Source organism: Sceloporus undulatus, chromosome 2 (assembly GCF_019175285.1).
Source record: "Sceloporus undulatus isolate JIND9_A2432 ecotype Alabama chromosome 2, SceUnd_v1.1, whole genome shotgun sequence".
Taxonomy (NCBI): Eukaryota; Metazoa; Chordata; class Lepidosauria; order Squamata; family Phrynosomatidae; genus Sceloporus; species Sceloporus undulatus.
In genome coordinates, this window is record NC_056523.1 from 40,149,813 (window position 1) to 40,167,810 (window position 17,998).

General features: G+C 40.7%; 1 protein-coding gene across 5 annotated transcripts in view; it reads left to right on the forward strand.

Moving 5' to 3' along the window:
* CHL1 (cell adhesion molecule L1 like) overlaps positions 1–17,998 on the forward strand; it is a 313,645-nt gene that overhangs the window by 161,415 nt on the left and 134,232 nt on the right. The gene's annotated exons all lie outside the window — the stretch shown is intronic.

Below are 17,998 nucleotides of genomic sequence, written 5' to 3' on the forward strand. Positions count from 1 at the left end.
CCAGGTGAGCCTGTGATGGTGGCAGGACTGAAAGTCTTCTCCTGAGGATCTTAAGGCTCTAGCAGGTTCATATGGGGAGATATGGTCTCTCAAATAGTCTACCTCTCAGTTGGCACTTGAGTATAAGATTACACTGTATTTTCTTTCAGCTTGTCTCTCTGCACATAGTATGTCCTGGCATGGGAATAACAGTGATGTGATAACTGGAATCATGATAGGCCACTGCAACACTGCTCTCATGTCCTCAGGTCTGATTTCTGCTGTACAGTGAACCCAGGTGGACAAAGCTGGGAAAGACTGACTCTGCCCCCAGCTTCATTCAGCCAAGTCTCTGTGATACATTCCAAGTTGGCATGCTCAGCCAGGATCAAATCCTGGATCAGAGATACCTTTCTATTCATCAACTTGGCATTGAACAAAAGCATTTTCAAATAAGGAGGCCTGTTACCAAGGCTCTCCAGACTGTTTGAAATGGGGGACAGGTTTTGAGTTTGATCCCAGGCAGGGCTCCAGGGTCCACTCAGCCTGGCACTGATAAGCAGTATAGAAACGTACTTGCTATTGGAAGTAACCAACACTCTATGACTTTCCCTTCTAACATGATAATAAAAATAACTCACCATCCATATTTTCTTCTGCCCATTGTAATGGCTGCTCCCTGGACAGCTTTCCCTCTCATGCTATTGCCGACAACCAGATTATTTAAAGGTTACATACAACCTAATGCATTCCTCCCAACAAAAGAAACTGGTCCTCACCCTCGCTTGCCCCAGCAGTTCCTCCTAAAAGGGAAACTCCCCTTTGGCAGTGACTCCACTCGCAGAAGACACCCAAGGGAACAACAGTCCTACCTATCTATACAGCCAATAACTAGCTGGTGCCTGGGGCCTGGTTTTAGATGGTATCTCAAGCAAGCAGCAGTCCAACAGATGAGGCTAACAGAAGCAGAAGGCAAGTAGCAAGCAAGCAGCCAGTCTTTAAAGTGTATCCAGATGTTATGTGAATGTTGGGGGGGGGATACATTAAGGTGCAACAGGAAAGTTTGGTATTAAACAAAGTGTAGTCCTGGCTGTCTCCAGTATCAGTCTGTTGGTGCTTTTCAAAAGGAGTAAAAAGATGTTTGACAGCAGAAAGTTGGTAACCAAGTGACAAACTAGCCACAACAAATATAAATGCAATAAAAGTTAGTCATGATCCATACCTGCAGTGGAACTACATGCCACAGTAAAATCATGGACCTTTAAGTCAAATTTGTTTCCATTTCTAAAACATTTGGGTATATACTTCCCTGGCAAGAATGAATGCCATACTAGAACATTTTGTTGTTCTTTTCTTTCATTCTTACACATTAGCATTTTACAAAAAATGTTCTATATTATTATTATTATTATTATTATTATTATTATTATTATTATTATTTACATTTAAAATGGTTGTGGGTATTGGTTTCTCCCCAGCTTCATTGGGAACAATGAGTGTTTGTTTTTTTTAAAAAAAGATCTGCTTCTATTTGAAAGAAACTGGATCAGATTCAGACCCCATCTGGCAAAAATCACCACACAAGAAGGCAGTTTTCTCCATGGAAAGATGTGCTAATGTAGAACATTAAGTGAATTATAACAATAATTAATTACCAGATCATGATGCATGAGCCCTTCATCATTATTGAATAAATACTTTTTCCCGCATTCACAAAGATGTGGAACCCAATTCTACACTTCACTTAATGATATCAACCCTAATGGAGACACTACCAGCCTGCAAAGTGAGGGGTCCTTAAGGCGAAGACAGAAGGTTCTTAACAGAGCTGTTATGTTCACAAGAATAAATGTTGTCCACAAAGATGTTCTGGGGAGAAAAGGCACAGCAGCAAATATTTAATTAAAAGAATGGCTTGGGCTGCTGAATTGTGGTAGCAGCTGCTTAAACAGAGATCTGGTCTTTAAATAAGGTATACGATGTCAGCTGATAAAAGGAAACCATATGAAAGAGCTCAAAGGCCATGCTGCATAATTGCAAAACTGAAAGCACTATCCCCTAGTCTGCTGCCAACAGAAGAGTCTTAAACTTCAGGCCACTTCATATTATTTGGCCTTGTTATTTAAAATGAGGGGGGGGCATAACAATTCTGAAGCCTGCATATATTTAGCGAAGAAAACATTCTGAGGCTAAAATGAGAAAAAAGGAAACAATGGAAGGCTATTTTGCTTTTAACAGGCTTGATATCTAAAAGGCACATGAAGGTTGCACATACAGCTCCTGTTAGGGCCCCTAGACTGCAGCAAAGAGTTGATTAAACAGGAGGTGAGGTCACTGAGATTAATCTTGCTGGTTCCTTTCCCTTGTCTTTGGCCTACCAATTTCTCTGCCTCCATACATGTAATCTGGCTTTTACTTTACTTAGAAAAAGGCAGAGAACAAAGGGACGAGGAACTGTGGTAGCTATTTCATTTCCTATTTGTTGTGTTTATTGGCAAATGATCCTTATTGTTACTGATGACCCTAGGTTTTTTCTTTTTTGATATAATCTTTATTCAAAATAAAACAATTTTAATAATAAAAACTCCTACTATACATACATAAGCATACATACATCAACAAAAATCTGCCTGTATCACCTAACACACCAATACCTCATATCATATGTCCATAGACTAGCAAACAATGTAGATAATTTCATCTTGCTGGCAGAGAAAATAAATTCTCCGCCATTTTGAGGAGATCAGTAATTTTTGATCTAGCATATTTTTCCTGTTTTAAGGATAATTTGTATATATGCTCCAACTGGAGGAGAGCCCACATGCTATACCAATCCTAGAACATACCTAAATTTGATATGGTCACCTACTACATTGGAAATATATACAGTGATAACACACAGGAGAAGCACAGGAAGATACTTTATATCAAACTAGAGTATTGTGCCATCTAGCTTGGCATTCATTACACCAGGAGTGGGCAAGTGCAGCAGGTCAAGGGTCCAATTTTCTGCCTCTGGAACCTTCTAGGCACCACATAGACTGCCAAAAGTGCCAAAAAAGGGGGTTCAGAAATTTACTTCTGTTTTTGAAAAGTCTGACAGGGTTTTGTGAAAAATGTTAAAATAGTACAGTTGGCCCTCCTTATCCACAGATTTTTTATCCATGGATTCAAGCATCCACAGCTTGAAAATATTCAAAAAAGATATAAGTTGCAAGTAGCAAACCTTAATTTTCCATTTTATATTTTGCTCTGCCATTATATTTAATGGGACTTGAGCATCCACAGACTTTGTCATCCACGAGGGATCCTGGAACCAAACCCCAGCAGATAACAAGGTCCCACTGTATAGGGCAACTCTTCCACCAATGTGAAAGGTGAATTGCCCCTCCTTGAATGCTGTAACAGCAAATATCTGATGTTAACTATTGTATAGTACCATTCATACCTTAAGAGAAATTTGTATTATTTTTCAGAGTTGTGAATATATCTTTTATTAAAAAGGATGATCTTGTGTCCCATACTTGCTGATACATTGGTTTATAAGATTGGACCATAAGCTACTATTACTCATGTTCAGAACAAACTTTCATGTTATTAAGGATTCATTTCCCTTGAAAGCCTCACTATAAAAATCTCCATTAGTAGGAGCTATTGAAACAAGATGATGATCTGATAAATTATAATATTACGCTACTTAATAGAACGCATCAGAATATTTTATTAAGATTATATACATTCCATTCAATTTAGATCTTGTTTGAAAAGTTGTACCATTATTGTTTTGATATGCTTCCATTGTGAGATCCAAGTAAGCACATAAAAACAGAAACTTTGCCGAATGGTGGAGGCGACCCCATTTTTCCCCTCACCCACCCCCACAGAGGCCTACCAGGCCTAGGCTGCCATTCAGTGAGGTTTTGGTGCAGTGGCGGATGGCCCAGGCATTCTATGCTTCTCTCTGCCTGGGAGGATGGGGCTGCCACCACTGTTTGCCATACTTTTGGCTTGGTGGTGAACGACCTAGGGTGTGACTTGCCCAAGGTTTTTCTTGGAAGGTTTGTTCAGAGATAGTTTTCCTTCACCTTCCCTTGAGGCTGAGAGAGTGTAACTAGCCCAGTGGGTTTTTTAATGTCCAAGCAAGGGATCGAACCCTGGTCCTCCTCCACCGCCGCCATCCCTGTTCCTGCAACAGAGTGGTTTCCATGAGGCTGAAGGAGGCATTGGGGGGAGAAGGTTCAACACCTTGGAAAGATCCTTTGAAGCCCAGGCCCCATCCCAGAGGAGATGCCCAGTCCCATAGACTTCACATGGCAATTACTGGTTCTGCAGGCAGATGAAGGAACTCTCTAGCTTGACTTTCCTTGGGGAGACACAATGGTCACTCAGAAATGGGATGGGATTTAATCTACATGGCAGAGAAGGAATTGCAATCCACAGGGAAGGGAAGAAAGGATGAAGGGAGAGAGGGAGGATCATAAGTACTTACCTCCAAAAGACTGTGCCTGTGTGTGACAGTTGCTTCCTCAGATGCATTTAGTCTCAGTGGTGCAACAAGATCTCTATAATATAAGGATTTATATTACTTTTTTTTTAAAAAAAAATAGTGCTTTTGGCTTTTAATTGGTTGTGCCCTCCATTTTTCCTGAATGTTCTACATTTCAAGGTCAAATTTGTCCTACATTTTCTCTACATTTTGTCCTGGTTTAGTGGTAGAAAATTATGGAAACCCTACATGAGAGAGAAAGAGAGGGGGGGGGGTAGCAGAAGATTTATCAGAGACAATGGCAGTGCTACCATAGCTAATATTTGTTAGCACTGCAGAGAAGAAAGCAATGTTAAACCCCTTGTGAATGAAAACCTTACAATGAAAACCTTATGATGAGACAGTCCAAAAAAAATCAAAACAAAACAAGAGATAGTGTCATAAGATGGCACTCCCAGGTCAGACGGTACTAAACAATCTACTAGGGTACAGCTAGTAGTACAGCTACAAGTAGCACTTTGGCTAATGATGCAACTGGACTCAAGCTAAAAAGATGTTCAGTTGTTGAGGTGCTCAGAGGTGAAAGGAATGTCCAAATCTGCACAACACATATTATAGGACCATGGGATTTTAAAAGTATTACATAGGAGAAGCTAGATGCAGTAAAACAAGAAATGGGATATACAAACATTTCAGGACTTTGGTAGAGTGAGCTATAGTGGACATGAATAGCATAGTTTGAGTCAGATAATTAAACAGGTTTTTACTCATGAAATGAAAATCTAAGAAGAAATGGGAGGAAAGATGTAGCAAAAGCAGAATTTAAAGATAATGTAAAAACCGATTTCAACTATTAAATCTAATTGACCAACAGCCAGAAGCATTATGAGCATTGTCAAGGAGGAATGCAAAATGACACTATCGGCAGCTAAAAAGAATCAGAAGTCTCAATGAATAACAGATTAAACACTTGGAGCAGCTAAGGACAGATGAGAAGTTATGTAAAAGCTGACACAAGTAGGGTCAGAACACTGAATGCAATTGTTCTTGGCTTATGTGCAGGTACAAAGAGAAATCTGATATCTTTCTTTGATAAAACTACCAGCTTGGTAGATGAAAGGAATGCTGTGGATATAGTATATCTTGATTTCAGTAAGGCCTTTGACAGGGTTTCCCATGACATTCTTGCAAACAAGCTTGTAAAATGTGGGTTAGACAAGGTAACTGTTACATGGATTTGTAATTGGTTGACTGGCCGAAGCCAAAGGGTGCTCAGCAATGGCTCCTTTTCATCCTGGAGAGAAGTGACCAGTGGGGTCCCACAGTGGTCTGTCCTGGGCCCAGTGTTATTCAACATCTTTATCAATGACTTGGATGAGAGAATTGGGGGCATACTCATCAGATTTACAGATGACACCAAATTAGGAGGAATAGCTAATACCCCAGAAGACAGGATCAAAATTCAAAACGACCTGAATAGACAAGAAACCACATAGGGCCCATTTACATTGGGGACACAACACCTGAATAGGGCTGCTTCCTCAACTGTCCCGCTGAAAAGGAGCAAATTTTTCTGCTTCTTTTCAGGTCAGTTTTGGGCTGGATTTTTGGAGAAGCCCGGGGTGGCTTCTGTTCGTATTCGGGATATGTGTCATGTGCATGCCATGGCCCGATGATGGCCCTTTTGGGCCATCTGTTTGAGGCCAAAGCAACATCCTTTGAAGATAGAGATGTTAACAGCATTGATGCTAAGGAGACTCATGCTTGACCCCTCAGCTCAAAATAGAAAAATTAATGCCACAAATTGCTACTATGATAAGGTGAAATTGTATGGAATTGGGGCATAAACACTGTTTGCTTACGTGATCAGTTCAGAGGATTTGCTAAGATAGTCTCCTGCAGCCACAAACAGAAAAAGAATCTTGTGGCCCCTTAAAATGATTATAATGATTGTTGTAGGTGGTTGTATATGCAAGAACCTGCTTCATCAGATGCAAGAATTCACACAAAGCCACAAAGACTCCTGCTTACAAAATATACCACTAGCACATTGAATTTGCTTTTTAAAGGTTTCACATGGCACTTTCTTATTCAAATTATTTTGTCTGAGACTAAATTTAACAAAGAGATTCTTATTCAAGGGACTGAGGGGCTCAACAGACCACCCTTAGGCAGAAGCTCCATGACACCCCTCTCCTCACTGGATCGGGGCCATGGCAACTGCATGCCGTGGTCCTTATCTGGCTTTTCCGTGACTGAAAAAGAACCTGCAAAAAGTGACTCCTTTTCATGCTGCGTAAAAGGCACCCTAGCCTCCACTGTGGTGGCTTTTCAGCACTCCATTGGCACAGTGCATTTAAATGCTGTGCCATCAGAGCACTGTGATGCCCCCCCACTGTATGTTTGGGTGTGTGGTGTGATGCCAGCATGGGGCCAACCAGCATACATATGCCATGCCTCCACACCACCCCCCACACCAGCATATAACACCAGTCTGTATAGTCTGTAAAGCATGATTGGAATTAACTTGGATAGAAACCCCTATAAATGAACTACTGTATATCGTTTCATAAGATTGTGATAAGATGCTATACAAACCTGAAGAAAAGAAGGAAACCTGGAGACACAACAAAGGAGTGGGGGAAAGAAATGAAAGAGAACAGGGGCATCAGGACCTAAAAGAAGGTCCCAACCCATCAGATAGTCCAGAAAGAGAGGGGGAAAAGTGGGGCCTGCTCCTTCTATCCTTTCTTTTCCTTTCTTGTGATTCCACACATGCTTGAAAAAGAGAGGCATGCAGGAAGAAGAGAACATGAAGAGACATGAAGGAGAAATAAAAGCAGTGCCAGAAAGCTGGCAATGGATCTTCTGCTGGGGTGTGGATCTTGAAATGTATTCAAATATGCAAATCTCTGATGTAAGTGTTCTCTTTGTGGATTATATGTGGCCAACTATAATTACATATTGCAAAGAAAATTGCATTTTAACTTTCCATACAATATTTAGCCACAATACAAAACTTATATACTAAATTTGACACCAATGCACGATTCCAAAAGTTCCATGCACCCAGTGCAGGACTTGATGCCTGTGCTGTTCAGTATTGCTGAAACATGTGAGTGCAACCTTGAAACAGTAAAGAAAAAAATATATAATGAAAGCAAATGCAATATGGAAATTTAAACACAAAGAATTAACCCCATGTTCTTTCCTAAATACAGAACTGAAAACACCATTACTTTATTCAAGGTGAAAAGGGCCTTGTCCTTTAGCCCTGACAACAGCAGCTCCTTTCCACTTCCAGTTCTCTTCTCTTTCTGAACTCAACTAGTACGTACATTCCCTTCTTTAGGGTCTTTCCACAGTGTAATATTAAATAAGCCTACATTCCTGTAGCTGATTCTGTCTTGACAGAAGTACAAGGGGGAAGCACACACACACACACACATTTTAAAAACATAAAAATTCCAATTAATAATAGACAAGGGCTGGGGGTAAATAGGAAAGTTTTTAAGGTTGAAGTGAGACGTCCAATTGAAAACACAGTTGGCCCTCCCTATTTGCTGCTTTGACTTTTGCAGATTGGATTATATGAGGATTTGATTGATCTCTAGGAATCTCTAAATCATCAAGCAGAACTCTTCCAGAAGTTGACCATAGAGTTCTGCTGGAGAACTTAGAAGTTCCTAGAGAAAACACTACACTGGGCTGTGGAGTTGAAGGCTTTCATGGTCAGCATCCATAGCTTTTTGTGGAGTATTCAGGCTGGTCCCTCAAGGAGCCATTCTGTCTCCCATGCTTTTTAACATTTACATGAAACCGCTGGGAGAGATCATCCGGAGACATGGGGCACGGGGTTATCATTACGCTGATGACACCCAAATAGTCTTCTCTATGTCTCCGACTGATGCAATGACCGAGGATGGCGTCTCTCCTCTCGTGGCCCGTCTGGAGTCGGTAATGGGCTGGATGAGGGAAAACCGACTCAGTCTGAATCCAGAGAAAACGGAGGTACTTGTGATAGGTTCCCCTGGTCCAGGAATGGCGATGGTTCCACCTGTCCTGAACGGAATCATGCTTCCTGTGAAGGACTCTGTGCGCAGTCTGGGGGTACTTCTTGACTCGTCGCTTCACCTCACAGCTCAGGTGAATGCGACGGTCAAGAGCACCTGTTATCAGCTTTGGCTTATTCGCCAGCTGCGCCCATACCTGGCCCAGAGAGACCTGGAAACGGTGGTACACACTCTGGTAACCTCTAGATTGGATTTCTGCAATGCGCTCTACATGGGGCAACCCTTATACCATACCCGGAAGCTACAGATGGTACAGAATATGGCATCCAGACTGGTCACTGGTACTTCCAGGGCCAGCCATATTACACCTATACTTAAAGATCTGCATTGGCTGCCCATTCGCTTCTGGGCACAGTATAAGGTGTTGGTGATAACCTATAAAGCCCAAATGGCTTGGGCCCAGGATACCTGGAGGACCGCCTCTCTCCATATATTCCGCCCCGCACCCTCAGGACATCTGGGCAGCAACTACTGAGGGTTCCAGGGGCTAGACTAGCCTCCACAATGAGGAGGTCATACACCATCGTCGCCCCGGCCCTCTGGAATACGCTGCCCATAGAGCTCCGCTCGGCCACCTCCCTGGCCCAGTTTAGGAGGGAGTTAAAAACCTTCCTATTTCGATCACCATTCCTCGAATTAAGCTCCAGCTAGTCTTCTCCCCCTCGACGGCAATGGCAGCTGGCTGATGGGGTTTTAATTTTGATTTTAATATGGTTGTATTTTAATATGTATTGTGGTGTATTTGTATTTGTATTATTAATATGTTGTTCACCGCCCTGATCATTGGAAGGGCGGTATACAAATAAAAATTTTATTATTATTTTATTTATGTGGCCATGTTCTAGAAGAGTTTCTTCCTGACGTTTCGACAGCATCTGTGGCTGACATCTTCAGAAAAATCTTTCTCTGAAGATGCCAGCCACCGATGTTGGTGAATCGTCAGGAAGAAACTCTTCTAGAACATGGCCACATAGCCTGAAAACCCCACCAAAAACTACTTCACTGGGCATTTGTAGGTCCTCCCACAGATTCTGTGATCAGCCTCTGGCATTGGATAACCTGAAGATTCCTAGAGAGGTGTTCTCTTATGTAAAAAGAACAGTGTTTTTTTAATGTGGTTTTTCCACATTCATTGGGGTCTTTCCCCTAATCACAGTGAATGTGGAGGAACTACTGTATTACCCCAAATTTGTTTGGCATTTTATTCACTGGAGGCCTTCTGGAGACATCACTATTCATTTTGCAGTACCTGAATCTCAGGAATGAAAAGAAATTTACTCATTTTGCAATGTGGATTATTTTTAACTTTTGTCCTTGAAAGAATAATTCCCATTTCAAAACTGAGGTATTTGGCTGTATATCTTTGGAATATTAAAAACTACCATTTCTATTGCTTGTAAGATTTTTTTTTAAGTACTTGGTGCCTTTGACATGCTACATATAGAAAAAAATAAATAAAATGGAGTTGGAAGAGCTAATCTTCCATTACACAGTGAATAAGCCAGAGAAAGCAGTAAGCACATAAGTATTTCTTCCAATGAAATATTTCACTGTCGAGAGTGACTGAGTGCAGTTTAAATTAGATCTGTGTTGTTCATGTGGATATCAATATGCAATTGCATTATTTAGAGATTCATAAGTGCTATTGATGTCAGCAGAAATTTACTCAGATTTTTGCTTAATGTTTTTGTTGTTTCATCACAAGTAGCTGACAGGCTCAAGTTAATCTTTTGTCTCTTGTGTAGAAAAAAGAAACACATTTTTGTACAGTTAGCCCATGGCTTGAAAATATTTTTTAAAAATATAAATTCGCAAAAGCAAACCTTGATTTTCCATTTTTTATAAGGAACACCATTTTTTTTTCTTTTTTAAGCTGTGCCATTGCATTTAATGGAACTTGAGCATCCACTGGTTTTGGCAACAAGGGGGGTCCTGGAAACAAATCCTAGGCGATACCAGAGGCCTATTCTATATAGTGGGAGAGATAGGGGAGGTTAACACGACACACCCACATTTCCAATTAGTCCATATACTGATAGCAATTAGTTCTCTTTTAAAGATATACAGTATACAATGGTGATATATATTTCAAGACATTGTGGGTTTCATGTGATTGGTTTCTAAAGAAATACTGTCCTTTGTTTAGTTGTTTTAGAGAGGTCACTCCTTTGCTATCAAGAAACCTTTTTTTCCACTTCCTTTATTTGGTGCTCTCTTAGTAGGGTAAATAAGCATGGACCCTATGCTGTGAAAAGCACTCTTTCATGTGGAAAACTTTCTTGGCAAAGTGCTAACCATTGCAAACAGCTGCTTCTCATGACATTAAAATAGTCTCACACTGGGACTTACCATGTTTTCAGATAAAGGAACCCTCTACACACCACTACACATTTCACACCACACCACACCACACATTAATGCAGTTTCACACCACCTTAGCTGTCATGGCTCCACTGTATGAAATCCTGGGATTTGTAGTTCACTGTGGCTAGAGCTCTCTGACAGAGAAGGTTAAATATTTCACAAAACTAGAAATCCTAGAATCCCATAGCTTTGAGCCATGCCAGTTAAAGCTGTGCCATACTGCATTAATTCGGCAGTGCAGATACTGCCTAAAAGTATGGTCATTACTCAGAATTAGTAAAATATTTTTTCCTCGCCATTGGGGAAATGTTTCCATCATACAAGTGAGACAAGGAGTATTGTTTCAAGGTGGGTAAAAATGGCACCTGAATGCTTGCCTTGTTTTTTCAAGCTCCAGCAAACACACCCACTCTCACCTTATCACCTTTAGTCTGGATCTAGAAAGCCAATAGATTTACTAGTTCCAGAGAAAGAGACATATTAATCTGTTGTACTAATAAATAATATTATGACTACAACCCATCATATTCACAAAGTACATTTCTGAGTTACAAGTACAGTATGTGCACATGAGGCAGATGGATAGCAAACTGTGAGATAAGAGGGAAATTAAATGTAAATCATACAAGGAAAGATAATTGCCTTATTAAGGGTAGCCATTCACAAAATACTTGTTAGCAGTGATTGTAGACATAGTCATATTTAAGAATTCATTCACACGAGTAGTGTTTTTAAAGCAAACAAAATACTTTCATCCCTATTCAAGTCGCAGAAGCAAAGAATTGTACCTTTTAAATTGGGGTTCAAATGTTTCATACTCAAATGTGTATTTCAGGGTTCTTTCTTCCAGCGTGTTCACCTTAGGTTTAGCAATGTATTGCTGCAGATTTGAAATACCCCCCCCCCCAACATACACTGTTTTGTCTTGTTTGCTTCCACATTGCCATTTCTGATTTGAAATTTGTGCCCATTTACCTTTGATTTAGTGTCTGGACTGTGTGCCCTATGCATTAGCAACTCATGCTACTTGTGCAGAGGCCGTCTGAGTGGGACATGCTTTTTATAACAATTAGTAAGAATTAGTAAGAATTATCATAAAAGAATACTATGGAAAGAATGTTCAAATTCAAATAGCTTTTCAGTTCCCCAAAATCCAGAGAGCAGAATCCTCCTCAAGCCCCTTTCTCATTTCCCCCCATATTCCTTCTTGAGGACGTCTCTAACCTCTCCACCCCAGACATATTTTCTGCAGCTTAAAGGAATCAAGCAGGAAATGCCCTCCAAGATGAATGGAGATAAACAGTGAAACGTGGGAAAACTGCTTTAAAAGATATAGACTGGAAGGTAGTTTATGAGGCTCGACAAACTGCCCTGAAAAGGCAGGCTGGAGGCACCCTTTTTTGCTGCTGAGGGATGCTGCAGCAGCCAAACCACATGACCTCCCTCTGTACCAAAAAGAACCCGCTAAAAGCGGGTTCTTTTTGGTGCACACGGCGGATGCCATGAGTGCCCTATTGGCGCACTGTCACGCGTCGATGAGGCAAGTGCGGCACCGCAACATGCTGATGCTGCGCCATGCTTGCGTCATCATGGCAGCCCCCATGTGGATGGGGCTGCGGCATGATGGCACCGCTGCCACGTGGTAGGGCTTGGGAACATGTGGTTGCTCCACAATCCCAAGCCCTAAAATCGGCCCCAGACTGCCACTTCCCGGCAGTCTGTACGGGACCTAAATTGCTACTTGAAACTGAGTTTTTTAAATACAAGTCCAACATCAAGCATGTCGGGATATTTTCATATTTACATTGAAATGTTTCCTCATACTTTGAGATAACTGTAACACTTGAAGACACAGTTGGGGTGGAGAATGACTGGAGGGGGCGGCTAAATTAACAGTGCAAAAAGCCCATGCACCATCCCTTGGTGCTGTGCACAGTGTTGAGGTCTTTGGGCTGATGGAAGAAGAAGCAAGTGTGTGAGCCCAACTGATGGCTCAGTGAGCATTCAGTTTCCTAATATGTATATCTATCATTTAATTGCAAATTCAAGCTTGTGCACCTGCAGAATGTACAATGAGTGTCCTGTTTTATATTATGTCTGTCTTCACCCTTTCTCGTTGAAGGTGAAATGTCTGTGTTCTTTTGGCATGCATGCTAATAAGTAGCGTGCCAATTGTCAGTCGCTGAGAAGATAAAAACAGGCATTAGTGACAATTATATGTCACATTTTCTGGGTCAGCTAACAGTGTTCTGTAAGAGGCAAATGTGCCTTGAGAAATAGGCCCCTTAAATGTCCTTTTGTAGGACAGCTGTTCTGCATGGATAAGTATAAAGGGAATCAAATCTAAATTGGCAGATTACTTTAGCAATCATAAGGCAGAACAATAACTGTGGTGAAAACAGCAACCATTTTATATTCATTTTTTATAGATACAAAAAATACAGATGGAAATAGTGTAAGGCCTATATTTTTGAGATTCTGTGCTATGGAGATAAAAACGCCCAGCAAAGTGGTACAAATATAGACAGACAGATCCATTTCAGACTTGGCAACTATGAAGTAGATCATTATTTATAGCAATCCTCTTCTTTGCTGTTTAAGATGAGGAGGCTGTGTGATAAATACATCACTCCTTAAGGTTTTCCAAGCTGTGACTGACTCAAATTGCTGTCTGAAATACACAGAGAACAGATTGTTTGAAGGTGTTGGGATTGAAATGGCAGAGTGATATCTATTTATAGAAATGGGACCAAATGTTTAACTTAGGCTTAACAAGTCACAGGCCAGAATCCAAAGAGCACTGTCAAAACTTTTGCCTTTACTACAGTATTTTGACTGCTGTATCTTACACTGTCTCACTTGCTGCATTGTAGGGTTGCAGGGAAACAACGGCCCCCAAATCCTTGTGTGTTCTGTGGATTATGTCCAATTCTGATGAGTGTAATCAAACCTCATTTCAGAAGTAATGAAGTTCTTACTAAAGCTGTGGGAAGCAATCAGAAGTTAAATGAAGCAGTTGTAAGGGTGAATGTGAACAGCTTTCCACTTGTGGTCAGGGCTGAATGCCCCAGGTCCATTGCTAGTAGAATGCCTTGCACCATTCAGATTTCTGCCCAGGAAGTGCTGTTTCTACTGCTTTTTTTTTTTAAAGAACTAAGAAATAACAGAGTCTTCTATAAAAAGAACACACAAGAGAAGGTCTAACCTCTCTTCTGGGCCTATGTCTATGCTTGGTGTGAATTGGTCAAGTGTTGCCTCCTGGTGTCTTTGTTAGTGGTATATTGTTCTTTTGTGTGCTGGTGAAGTTGTGTCAGTTTATTAAGACTGTTTGGTGTGTGTGAACTGGCAGAAGGGTCATTTGCTGGCTGCACCTTTGTATTCTTTTGTTGTATTGGGTGAGAGGAAGTGAATCAGAAAGTGGGTGAGAAACTTCCCTGAGGGAGGAGCTAGAAATTTAGACTTGCCTGAAGGAGAAGCTAGCAGCCAGTAGCTTTCTATATTCCTTCAGTCCCAATCCCTAGAGTTTGGTGAGAATGCTTGGCAAACAGGGTTCTCTAACATGGTGTTTTGTATGGGTGTTTAGTGTGGGAGTTTAGCATGGGAATTTAAAGAGGAAGCCCAAAGTTAACTTCAGTGCCACAGATTTCTGTCCTAGGCTTAGTGCTATTCAACATCTTTATCACTGACTTAGATGAAAGAATAGAGGGCATGCTTATCAAAATTTTAGATGACACCAAATTAAGAGGAGTAGCTAATACCCCAGAGGTTAGGATTGAAATTCAAAATGACTTTAGTTGATTAGAAAGCTGGGCCAAAACTAATAAAATGAATTTTAACAGGGAGAAATGTAAGGTACTGCACATAGGCAGAAAAAATGAAATGCACAGATATAGGAATGGAGACACCTGGCTTGTCAGAAATACATGTGAAAGGGATCTAGGAGTCCTAGTAGACCACAAGTTGAACATGTGTTCAACATCACATGTGTGATGTGATAGCTAAAATGTTAATACAATTTTAGGCTGCATCAATGCAAATATAGTGTCTAGAACGAGGGAAGTAATAGTACCACTCAGTTCTGCTTTGGTCAGGCCTCATCTGGAATACTGTGTCCAGTTCTGAGCACCAAAGTTCAAAAAAGGATGTTGACAAACTGGAACATGTCCAGAGCAGGGGGACAAAAATGGTGAAAAGTCTGGAAACTCTATCCTATGAGGGAGCTGGGTATGTTTAGCTTGAAACAGAGAAGGTTAACAGGTGATATGATAGTCTGTTAAGTATTTGAAGGGGTGGAGCCCTGGTGGCGCAGTAGTTAAATGCCGGTTGTGAGTTCAATCCCAGACAGCGCTCCAGGGTTGACTCAGCCTGCAATCCTTCCAAGGTCACTAAAATGAGCACCCAGCTTGTTGGGGGCAATTAGCTTACATATTGTAAACTGCTTAGGGAGTGCTTAAGTGATGATAAGCAATATAGAACTGATAAGTAATATAGAAATGTACTTGCTATTGCTATAAGCGGTGTCATACCTAAAAAGGAACAGGGTTTTTTTCCTGCAGCTCCAGAGAACAGAACCCAGAGTAATGGATTCAAGCAACAGGGTGAGGGATTCCATCTCAAACATTAAGGAAAACTTCCTGACAGCAAGAAATGTTCAACAGTGGAACATTTTCTCTCTGAGTGCAGTGGAGTCTAATTCTTTGGAGGTTTTTAAACAGAGGCTGGATGGCCATCTGTTGGAGGTGCTTTGATTGTTAATTCCTGCATGGCAGAGGGTTGAACTGGATGTCTCTTGCAATGTCTCTTCCAATTCTATGATTTTATGTTGTATGCCAGAGAATGGAAAAGAGTGTTTGTGGTGGCTACAAATAATGCCTGAGTGATAAGTTGCTAAATTTTCTGAACTCCATCACTGAGGGCATCCAGGATGCCAGGGTGGCAATGTGATCAAGATAACCAACATCAACACTGCACCAGAAAGACAGCTGGAATATTTAAATGATGCCTGCAAAGAACAGTTAGGCTGGGAAAGACAATGTAAATACATAAGAGTTGGCAATGTGAAAGAAAAAAAAAAGTTTGGCTTATGGGCCTTAGCCTTAGAAAGATTTTGGCATGTGGTACTCTTGCTAAAGTTCAGTTGCACAGCATTAGTGATGTCATTAAAGTCCCAAATGCCATAGTTTTCTAAAATGACAAACTCTATAAGCCTAGATAATGTATATTCATCTAACACTCCACAGTAGACTTTGTCCTGGAATAATAGCTTTCCAGTACTTAGCCAAAGCCCTGGTTTGGGAATCAGCTCTGATTCTTCATATTAAGTTGTTATATTTACAGACAATGCAGTTCTTACAATTGTCCTTTGAGAATGCTGGCAGTAGGAAAATATGCATATGTTCATCCTTGTGTAGGTGGATGGAAATAAGGAAAAATTTAATACATACCCTTTAAAGATTGCCAAAAGAAAACAAGAGTATGTTTGTTAAACAAAATATAAATGATTACTATGAAATATCACTTATATCTAGTACAGTGGAAAGTAGTAGTAGTAGAGTGTTTTATTCATTTATTTCCTGCCTTTCTCTCAGTAATGAGCTTCAAGACTGTTAATAGCATACATTTTTTAAAATGCATGTTAAAACTAGGTAAAACCATCAATAAAAGAGTGTGTGTGTGTGTGTGTGTGTGTGTGTGTATAAAACTATAACACAAACAATCAAAAAGTTAAAGCATTAAACATTAAAAACATTAAAATTAATTGAAAGATAATGTACAAACCATAAAAACAGCATTGCACAATATTAAACTATCAGGCTGCAGCTCTGGCTGCAGGAAGGGCAAGGGTCTAATACATATATGCTAGTTATTGCTTTTTCCAAGAATCCTTTCCCAATCCTTGGACTGCACAAATTGAAAAATACCCATCAGCACTGGACAAATAAGGCCAAAGGTTGCACCCACTGGGCCTGTGTCTGACATTTAAGTCACGGGGAAGCCAAGCAATTTGATCTGACAAATGGTGGGCAAACTCTTTGCAAGAGATTTGGACCAAATTGTAACAGATTCCTCAGCAGTCAAAACAGCTCTGCTGGGCAATTCTGTGATGGTGCAAGGGTGGCAGTCAGACAAGTCTTTTTGCTACCTTACATCACGACCATAGGCCTTTGACTCATTTTGAATTATCTGCAACTGCCACTTTAGTCTTTGTCTCACTCGTTTCATTAATGCCAGCTCCTTAGAGATTGTTTAGCTCAACATCATAAGCAGGGACATTTAAGAGTGATTGTTTCTACTGCCCTCATCATTTCTCCATTCCAGAAATCAACAGAATCACCTGCCAAGGCAGCAGGAAACCCCACAAGAGTCATAAGCCTCCTTGGACAGGCCATCTTAATGGCCCCTCTACCACTGCAGAGGCTCTGGGTCCCAGCGCGTCTAAAAAAGACCAAAAAAATTACATGCCCATGCCAATGAGACAAAAGAAAGTTCTTCCATTCCCAAATCACCACCAGCCATCCCATACAAAGAACAGTGTAGAGTGTGCCCAACAACATGAGTGGGCCCATATTGCACCAAAACATTCACGCAGTAGCGTATTCAGAAATGTGCAGTCTAGAAAGCTCATGTTCACACATAAATTGTCTAGTTTCCACTGCCAAAGTGAAAGATTATTTCTCCAAATTTAAAATTTGAAATATACTAGCAAGATTGTGGCATCAGAGAATACTATTCCATCAAAGACAGATAGTGGATGGTGCAGTGGTTAAATGCCTGTACTGCAGCCACTCACAAACTGCAAGGTTCTGAGTTCAGTACCAGCCAGGGGCTCAAGCTCAACTCAGGCTTGCATCCTTCTAAGGTTACTAAAATGAGTACCCAGCTTGTTGGGGGCAATTAGCTTATACATTGTAAACTGGTTAGGGAGTGCTTAAGTGCACTGATAAACGGTATAGAAATGAACTTGCTATTGCTATTGAGATGCAAGCACCAAATTGAGTACAAATGAAATACAGGAATTTGTAAAAGGTTAAGAAAATTACTGTATGATCTTAAAGTTTAAAGGGAGAAAATCTCATATCTATTTATCTATCTTGTT